Source organism: Struthio camelus, chromosome 6 (assembly GCF_040807025.1).
Source record: "Struthio camelus isolate bStrCam1 chromosome 6, bStrCam1.hap1, whole genome shotgun sequence".
In the NCBI taxonomy this organism is placed as follows: Eukaryota; Metazoa; Chordata; class Aves; order Struthioniformes; family Struthionidae; genus Struthio; species Struthio camelus.
Genome location: NC_090947.1, coordinates 21,062,159 through 21,074,643, shown reverse-complemented (window position 1 = coordinate 21,074,643; position 12,485 = coordinate 21,062,159). Strand labels below are relative to the sequence as shown.

The window sequence follows — 12,485 nt, the reverse complement described above, 5'->3', positions numbered from 1 at the left end:
ATGGCTATACCTAATGCCCTTCCCTTTAACAGAAGGAAAGTTACTGATAAACATATGCTATATTGAAGCACTTGAGTCTTTTGCCAAAGAGAAACCAGAAATAAGCTATAGGTGGTTTAATAAGGCTTGAGTTTTTTTAAAAACAATATTACCATGTTCATTCCTTTTCTCTATTTGCTGTATAAAAACTTCCATTCAGACTACTCAGAGTGGCATGTCCTCCATTATCACCTTTATAGTTATATATGACAGTGAATATGTAAACCATGATGTAAAAGATAACAGTCCCAGAATTCTACCTCGACCTTGACAAACCCAATAGGTTATTCATTCAATAAAAAGAATAATTCAGTGAAACGTTACTAGCCTAATAAACCCCCCCAACGACTTTTTGTTCAGGTGTCAAAATAAAATGCCAAGCAATATTCCAGTCTTGCATAAACTCAAAATGTAGAATTTACTCAATCATTATGCTTGTAAAATTTAAGGATGGAAAATGAACAGAAAAGCTTCCTTTTCTTTAATTCTCTATTAAATACATACATATTTACAAAATATGCACCTCTTGTATTCTGCAGACACATCACAGAATTTAGTCTTTCTGAGATGGAGTCCACTGAGCACCCTATCAAAACATCAGTAAAGAAAATTTGGCTTTAGCCAACTCTGTGGACAATAGAAGTCTCATGTATAACATGGCAGGAGAGAAATTCTGCCCAAATACGTTTTGCTTTGAAGATGCACATTCCACAAACATAGCTGAAAGCCAGCTCCCTAAGGGAGCCATGTTTCAGGAGCTCTCCCAACACGTGCTTACTTGGCTAGTCTTCAGCAGCAGGGCATTTGTGGAGCTATGACATCAGACATCCCGACCCTGCTGCCCATGGAATTTTTTTCCACCTTTGTTTTCACCTCACAGTGAAGGAAGTTAAAGCGAAGTCAGTATTCACATACTGAAGAATACTTCTGGAATCCACGAGGCTTTGAATTCCCATTCATCCTCAGCATGAGGGTGTCCAGCAGAACCTGCAGAAAGCAACAGCTAGGCAACATACACATTTTCCTTGTTCCTCCCTGACCATAGATGCATCAACTATGGAGGGTGATACAACCCTTAAACTCATTTTTCATTGGGGCATTGACTCAAGTGGAAATCTCAAGGCTTTAAACAGGCTGCATTTCCAAAAGTGTAGCTGGAAGCCCAGGTATCCATTTGAGTGTTCAGATATTGACTTATAAGAACGTGTATGTTTATGTTTAGTAACTAAGCTTTTTGTTATTTCATCATTTTATCAAGCCACCTTCTGAGTCCAGAAGCAAAGATGATGGAGAATCAGCACTAGCATCTTTGGGGGACGGTAAAAGGAGGGCAAGATATATTCTTGTATATTTGTTTTGCATATTTTTGAGAGTTATACAACTTTAGCTTTGCAAAGCAATTTTCTGACTTTCACTGAGAAACAAATCTGATTTGAGAAACCGTACATCAGCAGGGATGGATTGCAGATGTTATTTGCACCATTTATTTATCAAAAATAACTAGAAAATGTTTTTAAAACATCATTCCAAACTGTACAAATAGCAATGTGACATGGGCTGTCTGTTTTACTTATGCTGTTTTACCGTTTCATATTCTGAGCAAACAGAGAGGCTATTTTCCCCAGGGGTTCAGGAGGGCATACTATTTCATTTCTTCAGAAAATTGTTTCTCTGGATTTCAATCTTTTTCGCCAGATATGACAAAATATAATATCAAGAACACTTATGCTTTTTATCAGCTCTATTTTCAAAGCATAAATAATAGATCAGTATACATTTAAGTCAGGTGACCAACTCTTATTTCAGAAATCAGATAAGCATTTTGCAATTTTTAAAGGATGCTGTGCATTTTCACAACAGTATCGTTATGCCTTTAAAATGCTTTCAAAAGACCAATTTATAAGCGCGGAGTGATTTTGAAGATGTTTCACTAGTGTTAATAATACCCCATTCAGGTGGCATTCAATTTTCTGAATCCTTGGGTTAATGAGGCAAATAAATCAAAATTAAATTGGCCTTGGAAAAAAATTTCAAACAAAATTGCATCCATCACATTATATATAGAGAGACTCTTTCAGTACTGTTCACAATGGCTAACAATATTCTAGCTCACAGAATCATTACACTTATTCAGCATGCATCTTGTGAAAGTTCTTAAAGCGATCCAGATTTTTAAAATCAAATAGATCAGACACCCATCACTGGATGAACATAATGTCTTATTATATTACATCAGGAACATTCACAATAAGATGCACACAGTCTTAGCTGAGTAGTTTCCATTAAGTGTCCCTAAGTTTCAACTGCCCATCATTTGTTCAGTCATCTAACAATCTGCTTTCAGGAGGATTTCACATCATTGCAAGCCTGTAAGATAAGTTTTAAGTCTAAAAAAAAAAAAAAAAAAAAAAAGAAAATACATTCTGCATCCAGGCTGTCATTCACTGCCTCGTTAAAAAAGCCTCAGCTTTGCAGAGCTGTAGCCAAATAGCTGAAATAAACAAAAATTCTAGTGTTTTTGAAAAATAAATATTTCTAACATTGTTGTAGCAGAAATGGTGAAAAAAATACTATATTTACTCCCTTCTCTAAAATATGAGAGAAAAGAAGTATTTTCCAGATACTATAAGAGGGATTCTACTAACGCTGGGGAATACCAGTGTCGTCTGCTCTTTAGAAAATGGTTATTATACACTACTGTTCGGAGAGAAAAACTGAAGATGTCTGAGTTCTTATTAGAAGTAATAAATTCAGTGTGGGCAAACAGCAATCAACAAATACTGACTTGTAATGATACAAGAGTTGTCAAGGTTTTGCCGTTTTTACTTGTAGCAAGGTAACAAATACAATTCTCCATCCAGTTATCTACCAGCACAATTGCACTCTTTTACTGTAAGTAACTTTCCCATAAAAATAGAGTCCCAATAGAAAAAAAAAAAAAAAAGACTTCCACATTAAATTATTGCAACCACATTCATTTGCTACATCATCAACACACACAGTACTTTGGTTTGAAAACCGTTCTGGTTTTCAGCCGTTTTCAGCTCAAGTTTTCCTCATTCAGACTATTCACATTTTTTTAACGGAAAATGCTGTGCAACAAGATTATTGATTTCAAAATAAACTAGCACTATCAACATTAAAATCAAAGAAAGAATGCAAAAAAGCTGGAGTTTTCATTTTGAAGTAGTTAAAGGCCTAAATTCCCCTTACAGGGCACAGGTTCAAAGCAACAAGGAACAGCACAGAAACTTTTTCAGAACTTCCCCATACAGGACCTTCCTTGTGGCTTTGCAGAAAAGTTTGTATGACCAAGACTTTGATTAGGACTAATTTATGTAATAACCTACTGCATTTGTTTGCTTTCCCTCCCAAAGAGGTGACAAGACTACAGATAGTGAAGAACTGAACTGTTGCTAGAAAGCATTAGAAAATCTGTCGGTGAGACCTTTCCATTTTGATGAAACTTTCATTAGACAAGTTTTTAGGTTTATGATCAATTTACTGCAAATATGTATATACAGAAAGTGATCATCCCCAAAGCTAGTAGTGAGAAAAAGAAACCTACCTTAGAAAAAAAAGTTACCCTTCTACTCACCTTAGATTTGGGAGGCACAGGCTTTAGTTCCTACTCCAAGTCAACCACGTTGGTCTTCCGTTTCCTGCGTAAGTGTCCCAATAAGGTCAAATGTTATTGCGGATTACGTATACAGATTTTTGACAGCTTAAAAAACCCTATTTTAAAAGCTATTGATTTTACCTCAATACAGAACAGAATAAACATTTCTGCTAGCTCCTGAATTACACATTATAATCGTCACCGAGGAAAAACTTCAATGCATAAGCGCTCTAGCAAGCCAACACGTCCAGTGTTTGGCTGCTGAGGAAGCAGGTATTTTAGAAAGCAAATTCTACTGAACGTTATTCCTTTGAGCTTTGTTCATGACAGACAGCACTGATGAAAAGTCACCATTCAATAGTTATTCAGTTGCTTGCTCAGAATGATATAGTAATTTTATTTTGATTTTTAGTTCACAGAACAGAAGCTACAACTGGTATCAGTCCTCTTTTTACAGATCTGCAGAGGCTTTATACTCTTTGGTAAAGGAGCATTGATTTGTGTTTTTATAGCATCTACCAGGCAGTGTTTGTGCACTATCATTATACAAATAATTTGTAACAACAGGTGAAGGAGAAGACTTGGAAACTAAACCAAATGTATCTTGACCTGATCAGGAAAAAAAGATGAAACATTGCTGGAGCAGCTAAAGCAGCCTTCTAAATCAATACATAGTGCAGGTCTAATGAGATATTCTCATACATTCTAAAAGCTACTTAGAGAAAAAGCAAGTTGATTTGCATTATTATCATGCATGCAACTAACTTATGAGTATTATCATGGGAGCTACATGGAGGCAGCGACACGTCAGCTGCTTGCAGAATCAGGCTTTAGCCGTAAGTCAGAATACGAAACTTAAATTACCTCGGAACACATCAAAAAGGGTTAAAAAGATTCTCCCAGAAAACACTATCATAAAAGCCAATGGCACAAGAGTCAGAATTCGCTCCTTTCTACTACTGAAGCAATGTTAATTTAAAAGCCAAGATTCATTTGAAAAATAATAATCACCTGTAAATCAAAAAGTCTCCAAAGATTAATTTCTGCATTTACACTATTTGCAAAATACATTCAACTTAGAGGCATCCTTTTTTTCCTGAAATAATTGCTTACGAGATGAGAACTAAAACACAATCTCAAGTGTAGTAAAGGTAATTGCTGCACTTACTGCTCATGTCATGTTGATGTATTACTATGTATCAAAGGTCACAGTTCTGTACTCATACATTATCAAATTTGAAAGAGCAATATTCGATTCCGACCAACCTTTAAACTGCCCAGAATGTGTGTGAAAATAGATATAGGGCTAACTTGGGTTTTAAAAAAAATGAACCCATGTTTCGGAAGCTGAGGGGTCAATCAGCCAGACTGACAGGGTTAGATGTCAGTCCTGTGTGTCTAATACTGTCTTAGACTATCAATGAGGTGCAGTACACTGATCACAAGCTAAACCAGTTGTACTAATGAAAATGAAACAGTTGAAAAAATTAGGTAATACAGGCCTGTGACACAGGGCAGTACCTTGTGGGCAATAATGCAAGAATAAGGACATAAATCACCATTTAGATACAATAAAACCTATAATATCTACCCTGAAACATGTGTTTATGGAATGGGGGAATCACGGACAAAAAAGTATCTTCAGAATTCTACTGTCTCCTCTGAAGTTGCCACACAATATATTTATACTGAATCAAGGCAGGTTTTCAATGCCTCTGCTTCACCGCGCACATAAAATTTTGTAGTCTTATGCCAGCCTGACCTTTGAGGGTAGCTGGCTGTTCATGCCATGTACCAACAGCTTTCACAATTGTTTGTGTTATAGATAAATTGGTCTTATCAGAACTTACTCAACCTTGAACAACTTCTCTTTTCTACCTAGGCCACTCCAACTGCGGGGGTGGAAGGGGTGCCCTGAAGAAGCAGGGACATTCTCCTCCTAACATATGAGGCCACTTAAAAGTCTACAAAGTCCAATTTGACTGAGCATAGCCAGGGTAGAATTAACTATTAAAAAGAACCATCACCTCAAAAGCGCAAGTCACCTTAAAAATTGCTACTAGGCAAAGAGCAATCTGACTCTTATTCTAGTCATAACCATAATCTGGATCAGATAATCAATAGTCTTTTCAGAAACAAGTTTTTCCTTAAGTAATTATATACACAGCAAAGGTAGCACATATTTGAATAAGAAGTAATAATTTAATTTTATATACCTTTTTTAAATTTGCTGAATTCAATAAAAATAGATTTCAAAAGGGGAGCACCAAGTTCAAATATCTTCCCAATTACAAGCAGAAAAGCTAAGAAATTTTATAATGAAGTCCATCAGACTAAGAATTCACAGTAATCAACATCTTTGCCATCGGTTTGAACGGAGTTTCAATTACGGGTGATGTAACTGCTGGTCAAGATCATAGCTAAGACTGAAATGATACTTTTGATTAAAGAGGTCATTTATATTGCATACTACATAAACACACAAAACCTTTACTAATGCAACAACAAGGCTATTAAAACAACATGAACTGAAATATTCTATAAATATAGTATCTCCTGTCTAAATAAATGCTTAGTGTACGATAAATACAGGATACACAACTACAAACGTTGCTTAAGAAATACTAACTTTCATATTTCATCTAAAACCTTATTTTAAATAGTTTTCTTAAAATGAATTTTGAGTTTTTGTACAATGTTTTTCTCTGTGAGCTGAACAATTCATAATTAAATTTCCTCAACTGAGTAGAGCTCCTGGAAGCAGTGCAAAGAATTAAGAGGGCAGAACATTTCAGGATAGCTTGAAGGTCTTTGTTGCTTCAGAGTTTTCTACAAATCCAGCATCTTAATTTTCATTTAGGCAGCAAAATGGAGAGAGAGAGAAAGTTATTTCAATTTAAGTCACAAATTTAGAGTTGAACTTGAATTTGCAAATCGAATACCCCAATTGTCAGATCTCCAGTATTTGCACTCATCGTTTTCTCCTATATCTGATTAAGATTTTGCTGCATGTATTTCTAACTGTTGCAATCTTCCTTTTGCAAATTATTCTTGTCACGCAATGAGAAGAGAATGCATTATGATTTCACAGTGGAAAAGGCTTATGAGACACTGCTGAAAAATATTAGGAATTGTTTACTGAGAATGCCCAGTAGCCTAATGCTAGGCAGGTACAGAAGCAGCCCTGAAGTATGTTTGTTCTTGGTGACAATAGTGAGAAATACTAGTACTATGAGAATATAGTGGGGACCTCCCTTCTATGTAGAAATTAAGTCATGATCAAACTGATTTTATGCAACCTTGAAAGGGTCACATCATGATTCAGTGCTTTAGATTTTTCACTGTTGCCAAGTCAGATAATCTATCAAGAATCTTAAGAGCTTGCTTTAATCTCAAAACCCCACGGTTTGGGAGCAAATTATTGTATAATCAATATGTTCAATTTTAAAACCCTTCTCTCTAGCCTGCCCATCATACACATCTCTAGGTCTTATTCTTGCAGAAAAAAGATTGAATATAACCTAACAGGACCCCAGAGAGGTTCACAAATCAAAAGCAATGGTGAAGAGAAGCCAAATTCCTTGAAACTCATGATCTTATGGGAATTTTTTTTTTTTTTTTTTAAGTACTGCAGGGCAGCACTTTTTATTGTTAAAAGCTACTATAACTCGTTCTATTTGTTGCATAAACACCCTCCCTCAAAAGACCAAGTGCCAAACAATTCCTACCTACTCAGAATGCCAGTTTTTCCCTCTGAAGAGCCAAGATTGAGAGCATGAAGTACATTTAACTTCATACTACTAGATATAAATTCATGACTATGTAATTTACAGACCACTTCTGATGGAAGATTTCCTCCAAAAGAAGTTGCGATATGTTATTACACACCAAGACCTGGAAGCTAATAGTCCTATGTCAATCAGGCCAGTAGGAACACTAGCATTAAAACTTAGTTGCAATTCCTCCTTTTCAGCCTCCACAAACTTGAAAACCGAGAACTTCACCTCAAGACTACAATCTATCCTACTCACTCATCCAACACCACAGATCCACAACTGCACATCCAATACCACAAAGAAACTACAGCTCAAGAATTATAGGTAAGAATTAGAGAAACGTTTCTCCCAGTCTTTGATGGTTAATTATTTGTTTTACAAAGTAGATAGTTACGTTTTCACTAATCCTAGAAGTGCAGAGCCCTGCTATAGATTGATAATTATCAAAATTTCTGCAAACATCTTCCTTTCAGTGATGCAAAGCTTTCTGATAACAGTTTAAAAAAAACCCTTCCATGAACCACCACATAGATCCCACTGCTTAATACCTTCTTAAGTGAAAGAACACAGGAAAGAGGCACACATTAGAAGGAATTCACTGGCCACAGAGACTAATCTCATATTGTCTGCTCACTCCTATCAAACTATTTTAAAACTAATGCCTTCCAGCAATTTACTTGGCCAAATCATTGGGAACTTTCTAACTTCCCGTTTGAGTTTATTCATGGATGACTTCCTCTCTTCCTAGTGTTTATGCACCTCATGTACTTATAACTATCCCCTTCCATTTATTTAAAGGGTATATCAATGCTAGTCTTCCATGTACTACATGCTTAAACTTCAGAGGCTAACTTTGCCAAAAATCAGGACAGGTTTGCATTTATTAGTTCAAGAAATTAATTGAAAAATGAGGTAGTGAGATCTGAGACACTGAAGTTTTAATCACGTGACTGGACAAAAAAGAGTATCTTGGAGATATAAAAAACAAGCAGTGAGACCTGGAAGAAAGTGAGGGCTGAAAGATTTTGCTTGAGGACAGTTAGCATACAGACCAAACGATGGTCTGCCAACAGCAACATTGAAATGAATCTTCAGGGTTAATGTTCTGTTGAAACATTTACAGAAAGGTCATTCCTTATTCCGGTTGTCTTCCTGATTATGGAAGACCTAACAAAAGCTCCACTCAGAAGTAGCTTATTTATAAGGTATATGCAGGACTCCAGTATTGAATATATTCAAACTTTATAAACATTAAGACTCATTTTTAATAACAGCCTTAATTATTCAACAATGAACAATTTCTTCCATCCTACTCAACTCACCTATCACCACAGATCCGCAACTGTGCACCAAATATTGCTAAGAAACTACAGTCTGAGAACTATAGGCAAGAAATAAGGAGAAACTTCTATCCTTTCAAGGTTAGTAACTTATTTTAAAAAGTTATGACTATTACAGCATAACTAATCCTAGAAATAAAAAGGTCTCTTCTTTTTAAGCATAAGAGATTTAAAAGAGCAACGTTGCTACTGTTATCTCTAGTAATAGCTAGACAGTCTTAATCTATGAACTTATCCTTGTCACTCACTTATTCCAGAATTAATTCTGAAAAAGCAACCACATTTCTCCAATGTCATTTTTTTTTAATGGCAAATGCATATTTAGTATTTCTGATATAAGAAAATACTAACCTGGATTACATACCAAGCCTGTGTTTTGGTTTTGTTTGTTTTTTTTAAGTTTTGGTTTTGTTTTTTTTTTTTTGGTAGAAAAGGGGTCTTTTCATGTCTTCCCTTCCTTATCTGCTTTGATCAAGTCCTTGTCCTTCTATCCTGTCAGAAGGAAATACCATTTTTCCATCAATTTCACCTTGTCATGCTTTTCTTAAATTATATATTAGATTCCACTTCTGTACCAAATGTGGTTGAACCTTCTTGTTTTTGCCTTTGAGGCAATCATGTATGCCCCTAGTTATGTTGTTTTGATAACTTCTAGCCCAACTCATTAAGTCAACATCAGCTTTGGTTCCTTTTCCCATGACCTTCTGCTTTTTCTGCTTATAGACTGAACAGCTTTCAGAAAACGCATACTGAGACTCCACTACATGATCCACTTATGTCAAAATGACCAAGGGTAACCAACTTGCTGACCAAAATAACTCTGTTCTCTTTAAGTGGCATTCTCTCTCATCTCCAGTCTTAAGCGTTCTTAAATTTGACCAACTCATTTCAGTTTATTCTGAACTGGAACACTCATTTGTCTTTTATGACAGATTCTACATAGCCTAGGTAATTCCTCTCAAATATATAATCTACATTTGAGTAAGACGAAATCTCTTGTAATTATTTCTAGATCACTGTGTCTCAGAAGCAATAAAAATGCAGCAACAACAAGCTTCTTAAGGACTACTTTATTACTCCAGTTCATGATTTTTCTCCTCCTCCAGGCCGCAGTAATAAAGGGGCTTCTGCAACATCTTTCACAACTAAGTGACATCTTTCACAGGACTACGCTTTTAAGTACTTTTGAAAGTATTCAAAGTAATGTATTCAAATACATATTGGAAAGTCAGAAGACAACAAAATATGGGGCTATCTGATTTTTTACATTTCCCCACACGCACTTTCTTCCATCTTTCTCATCTTTGAGAGTCAGTTTAAATTGGAATAAATATCACTGACAACTGCAGTACCTTTTTAATTCTAAATATTCTTCTTTCAAGTTTTCAGAGCTACAAAAACATGATCAAGTCATGTTACACAAAGTCTAAACTGCTGTTCACTGCAAGATATTTACAGATTCCAGTCCAGTTTCTGCTGGGCCGGCATCTTACTATTGCCACTTTTACAGAAGACAGATGCTAAGAACTGCCCCAGAAACAGAATCTTTTTCACTTTCGTATCAGGACTGAGGCATACATACTCGGCAACATGTGTTCATGTGAAATCTTACTATAAAGTGAGGAAAGCCCAGAGTCCATTTCTATCATTGCCAACTCCCCAAGCCTGAATTCACTTACAAATTAACTACCTCTCTACCCTCACTTATTACAGCTGTTTTAATCCCTTGAAAAATTAAAGTTAAATAATACCAAGACATCCTCCTTAACATCTAAGCCTTCTGAAGCAGTTAGTAGGAATGATTGCTTGGAAGCACTATCCTTGCAGCTTTTTCTATATGAAAGCCTCTGAGGAAAACCTTTCATGTGCTTAAGGCGCGCTTATTCTTCCCCTCCTCAAAAATGCTAGGTGGTCTTAGTTCTCATAAATCTAGGTTTCATGCATTTAAGCAAGTATTTGTTTTCCTGTCAGGCTGACAGTCTCTACCTGATTCTTCAGTGACATAATAAATACAAAGTATCAATCATTCCTGTTGCAAGTTGCTAATGTCACATTTAAGCATGTCGGGAGCAATGTTAGGAGAAATAATGCTTGCCCCCAGCCATCCCATGCAAAATATCAATTCTTCTCTTTCAAAAAGAATTCAGATTCCTAACAACATAAGATTTGACATAGCAGAAAGTAAATTCCCTTGACAAAAGGAGATTATCTGGAAATACGTATCTTCCAGTAACAATAAAAATTTAATAAACAGTTAACATCAGATTCTTTTCTCAGTCTACTCAATAGATATGTATACAGCCTGATAACTGCTTTTCAAGGGAAAGACCTAGAATACTCTACAGACACAAAATACAATTTTTAAAAGAAGTTAATACACAAGCCTAGAGTAATGTCAGCCACTGAAGTGACAGTAATTCATGCATCATTGAAATATCCCTAATGAGGATCCTACAATATATTTTATCTGTGTTCAGCACTATGAAGATAAGTGCATCCAATAACTTACTGGGTTGATTTTTTTTTTTTTTTTTAAATCACAAAATAGTAAAAGAGCCTTTAAACAGATAATCTCTATTTTGAGCATCACCAGTTTAATATTTGAAATACTTATACAAATGTATAAGTATTATCACCTTTCAAAATTATTTCCAATATTTTGTTTTACAGAAGTTTCAGGATAGAAGATGCACACTTTTTAAAAAAATTACAAAAAGCATATTCTCCTATCACTTTCTCTCAGAGTACGAGAAAAGCACATAATACAATGTTCGGAAAAGGGACTGTTTTCTTCAGATTCCAAACAGAGTCATACGTGAGATTGTTACCTGTTTTTACTAATTCTTCCGTATATCACACAACTAAACATCTACAAGTACTCTTTTAATCATTTGCCTGCACTTTGTCTATTAAGACTACTAATTAAAATATGAATTGCAATTTAACTAGTGAACAAAAACAAAAAATCCTTTTTTTCTTTATCTAAATACAGGCCTTCTCCTAAACTTGAGCCTGAGGCCTAAGCTTTTAAATTAACCCAAAAGAACCAGAAAATAAAGCACATATTGGAAAAGAGAAACTAATTACTGCTGTTCCAGTAAGAACTTGCGTCTCATTCAGATATGCAATCTGAGGTCGTATTTAGAAACATACTACTTGCAGAGGGCATTTGCATTACTAAGGTTTTGCTGCCTTTATATTGTAAAACCAGTTTTTCAAAAGTGTGTTTAGAAGTCTTCCTCTCCCTCCATAGAGTGAAGTGCATGGAAGGCATTATAGACATGATAAAGGCTTTATCACAACTGCTAGTAAGTAAATTGAGCTACAAACAGTCAGCAGCTATATGAAAAAAAAATCAGTTTGATTTATTTAGGTGCCTCACTTCAGTCACCAGAAGACTTCTGGTCCAGGTTCAACTGTTATATTTATCTGAACTTGCATAAGTGTGCTTAGCTTTAAACATTTATATGATTAAAAAGTATAGGTGCAGTAATCCAACAGCATGTATTCATTGTAATGTTATCCAAAAACAGAATTAGGTTTTAGGCACAGTTGGAAAAATATTTTGATAACTGCATGTATACTCCCCTATTGATGAACAATATTTCAGTTTTGCTAAAGCCATCTTAGCTTATATATATACATATATATATGCTCTTTGCAAGCCATCGCATTCTTAATTTCCTCAAAGCAACTGTAGCATAGTTGCAT

The 12,485-nt window shown here is 35.3% G+C and overlaps 1 protein-coding gene across 5 annotated transcripts in view; it reads right to left on the bottom strand.

Annotated features, from left to right (window-relative positions):
• The window catches only part of LNPK (lunapark, ER junction formation factor), a 90,714-nt gene that overhangs the window by 33,237 nt on the left and 44,992 nt on the right, over positions 1–12,485 (bottom strand). For 2 of the 5 annotated variants that reach the window (XR_011141902.1, XR_011141906.1), the window contains one exon: positions 9,204–9,266. The gene's annotated coding sequence lies outside the window, so the exon portion shown is untranslated. Of the gene's footprint in view, positions 1–505; positions 1,027–3,637; positions 3,702–9,203; positions 9,267–12,485 lie in introns of those variants that run through there. The other 3 variants (XR_011141905.1, XR_011141904.1, XR_011141903.1) reach the window with 3 other exon arrangements.